The sequence below is a fragment of the Polistes fuscatus genome, unplaced genomic scaffold (genome assembly GCF_010416935.1).
Source record: "Polistes fuscatus isolate 324 unplaced genomic scaffold, CU_Pfus_HIC Scaffold17, whole genome shotgun sequence".
NCBI lineage: Eukaryota > Metazoa > Arthropoda > Insecta > Hymenoptera > Vespidae > Polistes > Polistes fuscatus.
Window position 1 is genome coordinate 2,871,088 of NW_025113075.1, and position 5,087 is coordinate 2,876,174.

Here is a 5,087-nt window from a genome sequence, read left to right on the forward strand (position 1 = left end):
CAAGTATCTTTCGAATTCTGCTTTGTTATGATCCCGTATGCTCTGCTTAACATCTTTAGTTACTTTGTTTAGTAGTCTCTTATTACTCTTTGTTTTATTTTTCTGCCACCTAGCTTTAACTTGCCTTTTTACTTTTATTTTATGCAAAATAATGCTAGGATATGATGGAATTTTTCTGGGTAAAACATTTTGGGATGTAGATGCCCACGCTGCTTCTTGTATAGCATTTGTTAGGTTGTTTACTGCATTTTCTATTTGTAAAGAGGTCTTGAGCGGAATGTTAGAGTTTAATTTGGATTCTAAAGTTTCTTTAAAGTGATTTTTTATATAGGATAGGTTTGTTCTGGTAAGTTATTATTATAGGTGAATGGTCTGTGCTGAGATCAAGTGATGATTTGGTTTTGAAGTGAATTAGGTTTAGGCCTTTTAGGACACCGAAGTATAGTAAGTCGGGAGTTTTATTAGAAGCTGAAGGCCAGTATGTTGGTTCACCTGTCGTAAGGATGTCTAGGTTTGCGTTCGTTATGTAGGAGTTTAAAATTTTACCTCTTGGTGAAGTTGTTTTTGATCCCCAATTTGGATGTTTGGCGTTAAAGTCGCCAGCTGCTATAAATTTATTACCTAGTTCCTTGAAAAAGTTGTTCCATTGGTCGACTGTAATTTTAAATTTTGGCGGTGCATAGATAGCCGATAGTTTAATTGAATTACCCTGTGTTTTTAATGTAATTGTGGTGGCTTGAAGATAATCGTTGTCTGTTTTACTGTATAGATGATGTTTTATCTCGTTCTTAATAATTATGGCAGTTCCACCATGCGCTTTACCTGAAGGATGTTTTGTGTCATACATGGTGTAGTATGGAATATTTATATAGTTTTTGTCTGTGAGATGAGTTTCAAATACGAGTGGAATGTCTATGTCATGCGTGTATATAAATGCTTTGGTTTCTTGAATTCGTTGTTGTAATCCGTTGCTGTTCCAAACCACTATTTTTATTTCTTATTAAGTAGTGTTTTTGTTAATAGTTGTAGCATTGTGGTAATTTGTTGCGTTTGTTGTTTTAAAAGAGAATTTTGCTCAATTATCATTGTGGTAATGATTTCTGTATTTTTAATAGATTGTTTTAGAAGTTCTTTAATGTCCGATGTCTCCTCAGTGTTTAAGTCTTTTGTATTTGTGTGTGCACGTTTGGTTACTTCGGCGTAGCTTCTTCTTGATTCGCTGAGTTCAACTATTGGTGTATTATCCCTGTTGGTATTTATGTTTTGTTTATTGTAGTAAGTTTCTTCGTAAGGATCGTCTAGAAAAGGTTTTTCCAATACTTTTTTTCTCAGCGTTGGATACAGTTTTTGTTGTAGTAATTTTCTCGTCTGACATCCTTTGTAATTTGCTGGGTGGTTACCGTTGCAGTTTGCACATATGACTTTTTCTATTTTGCCCTCTCGAGGAAAGAGTGCTGTTAAGTGTTTTTTTTTGCACATTTTACACATGCAGGATTTCTGTTACAGTAATTTTTTGTGTTCCCATAGACTTAGCATCTTGTGCATTGAGGTATTTCTCTTTTAGTTCTTGGTGGTTCTACTTTAATTATTGTATTAAGCAGGGTATTAACCTCGTATATATTTTTGTTATTATCCTGAGGAGCTAGTTCGATAAGAAATAAAGGTAGCGGCTGTTTGGTATCAAATTTTATTATATTATTTATTGATCTTACCTTGTGGCCAATTTTGTTTAATTCATTTGTTATTTTAACTATGTTGGACTTGGGATGAAGTCCTCGAATAACGATTTTATAGCTCTTCTCGTTTTTTCTTGATACGTGTGGTATCCCGCGTTTTTAGTTTTTAGTGCATTTATTACCTTTCTGAACGTATCTGGTGTGGTAGTTTGTACTTTCACGTGGTTGTCCTTAAGTTATTTTATTACATAATTGTTTTTACCAGCTGTTTCATCCAGTAACTTGAGCAGAGGGTCGATGATTTCTGCGTCGATGTATATTGGTGGTGGCTTTACTGCTTTTTTTTCTTCTACTGCTTTTCCTGTAGTGTTTTGAGTTTCTGTTGAATCGTCGAGTATATCGTAAGAGTTGCTTATGGGTATGCCTTGGAGCCATTTTTTGGCAATAGTTCGGAAAAGTTATTATTGTTGTTTTTTTGTTCACTTATCTTGCGTTTTTTTGAGTTTTGTAACTTGGTTGATTTAGTGGGAATCCAGTTTTGCGAATCTTCCGAGTCTGTATCTATTTCACTTTTCATACGCGAGTTTCTATTATTTATTTTGATTATTCTCTTTTCTGTACGAGCAAGGTTAGAGGATTGTTTTGTTTCCATCGACGGTTGGCTTATTTCGGTATTTTGAATAATGAATCTGTTGCCGTTATTAACGATTTTAAGAGGTGGGATATTGTTACTTTCGTTACGTATTTACTAATGATTGAACGAAGAATGAGAGGAGGACATAAAATTGGAATGATGTCACATTTGGGTCCGGCTACTTATCCGTATGAGATAGTTTCTATAGACACGATTGGAGGATTCGGGGACTCCCGTTCAACAAAGAAATATTTACACTTACTTGTTGACCATTTCACGAGATATGCTCATATTCTGAAATCAAGAACTCAAAATTGAAATTAAACGATTTCATACGATTAATACAGAATATAACAGCAGACAACAAAATAGGTATGATCTTGTCAGACCAATATCCGGGCATTAATTCAGAAGAATTTAAAAACTTTTTAAACAGAAAGAACATTATATTAACATTTACGGCAGTGAATACATCTTTTTCTAATGGATTAAATGAGAGGTTAAATCAAACCATAATAAACAAGATTAAATGTAAGATAAATGAGAAAAGAGAAAAAACTGCTTTGACTACAATAGCACATGAATGTGTAGGAAAATATAATAAAACCGAACACACAGTGACAGGATTCTCCCCACAATACTTACTAGAAGGTACAAATATAACAATAATTCCTGAAGAACTAAAATACACAAAAACGCTTGAGGATCTACTCAGAGATAGGAAAATTGCTCTAAAAAACACGATAAAGTCGCATAAACATAATAAAAAAATATTTGATAAGAACAGAAGACATCACGAATTTAATATAGGAGATTTAGTATATGTAGAAAATAATCATAGGTTAAACAGGAAAAAACTAGATGAATTAAAAATAGGACCGTACAAAATTATAGAAAAGATTTCAAATACTATTTATAAAATACAGACGGACCGAAAAAAATCAGAATCATTGTTTCACATCACGAAACTAATACCATTTATGTGTGATGATCAAGAAAGCTAGTATATTGTCTTTCGGTTTTCCTTACCCCGGGAGGGGTGATGTAACAAAATATTACTATTTATATTTCGTCACCTTTACTAATGATTTAAACTGGCTGCTGTCTTACAGTTAAGACGCGCAGGCGTATTAGGCTTAGAAGATTCGGGAACGTTAACAAAGAGACCGAAAGTATAGAAACGGTTAGTAGTTCGCTAAGCAGAGACGGTTAGAATTCAAATTGCGTAGCTAGAAATAAGACAATAAAATAAGAGTGAATATTAGCTGTAAATGTTGTTTCTCTTATTTGCAGGTAAAGCAACTAATGTACATAGTGTAGTTTTAGGTGTAATTTGTATTTTTACAATGTAACGCAATGCAGATAATGTAGGTTAGTGTGAATAATATTAATAAAATAATCGAGAGAATCTCTTATTTGCAGAAACTCAAGGCAGTTATATTTCCAAGACATTATCCCTATAAGAACCATATAGAATATACCTTATATATATATAAGGAAGATATATCGGATTATTTTATGCGTCAACGGGCATGGCGCGATGACAGCACTAATTCCCGCTCGATCATTTAAGTCAAGCAGCGCTAAGTACGATTAGTACTTGAATATGGGTGACCCGCTTTAGAAAAAAAGAAAAAAGAAAAGGAAGAAGCAGTAAAAACGACTTCATGCCGTAAATTTGAAATCACTTTGCCGCGCATCGCAAATACCGAAAAACTTCGTGGTGTCGATTTTTACCATGTCGCTCGTAAAAATTTCGCTCTACTCACATTTTCCCAAAAGCGCCAAAAGAAGTATAACTTCAAAAGAGGAAGAAGAAGAGTAAGAACTTCAAGTCGTAAATTTGAAATCGCTTTGTCCGCGCATTGGTAAATACCGACAGACTTCGTAGTGTCGATTTTTCGTATCGCTCGTAAAAATTTCACTCTCATCACATTTGCCCAAACACGCCAAAAGAAGTATAATTTTAAAAATCGTTCTCGGCAAGACTTTTAAGGTACTTGGCTGCCGCAGGAATAACGTTCGCGGTCTTCCGCGGGAGGGAAACGTTCTTCACTGTCTACTAAAATCGCATTCGTTTGCAGAGGAATTCACTAAGAGGAGGAGGATTTCTTCGTTTCCCACGGGCTTGCGAAGGTAAGAAAAATCTTTGCCGGCTAAAAGCTCGCGGGAAAGGGAAACATACTCACGGGTCAGGGGCTCGCAGAAGGAGGAGGAATGACATCACTGGGCAAGGACCTTGCGGAAGATGACGAGGAAGTTGTCATAAGAGAAGTTGGTCAAGAAGGAGAACTTGGTGGACCAAGGAAAGTTGAACAGAAAGGTTAGTGGCGAAGAGGGGCTGAGGAATAACGTAACGTCACTGGGCGAGAAAGTCGTAAAGGGATTTTAGGGAGAGGGAAAACGTCACTTTCCTATTCCAGAACATAAAAACTATTACTACTCATATTGGATATTCCATTATCCGTTAAAGTCTTTAGTTCACTCCTTAAAGATTTTAGATTGTATTGTTAAGCTTGAGTGCGATTCTGACTAATAGAAGCAGGACAACAATACCTTCATTTATTCTTTTAAACAAAGAGACCCTCATGTTTTGAAGAAAGAGAGACACGAATAGGATACTATTTTTCTGTTCTAGTTGAGCGAGAGACTTGGTGTACCGATGTGTCAATTTTTTAAAGAATATCTATCACCAAGTAATCATCAGAGATGGCGGATGCATGGGAAAGCAAGGAATTATTTTTTTTGAGATTAAATAAAATCAAATTTGACGATCT

At 35.1% G+C, this 5,087-nt stretch overlaps 1 long non-coding RNA gene across 1 annotated transcript; it reads left to right on the forward strand.

Annotated features, from left to right (window-relative positions):
- The first annotated feature begins 4,139 nt into the window (after window positions 1-4,139).
- LOC122515164 lies at window positions 4,140-5,087 on the forward strand. Its single transcript, XR_006303224.1, has 3 exons — window positions 4,140-4,306; window positions 4,395-4,633; window positions 4,949-5,087. It is a non-coding gene; the product is annotated as an uncharacterized LOC122515164 (long non-coding RNA).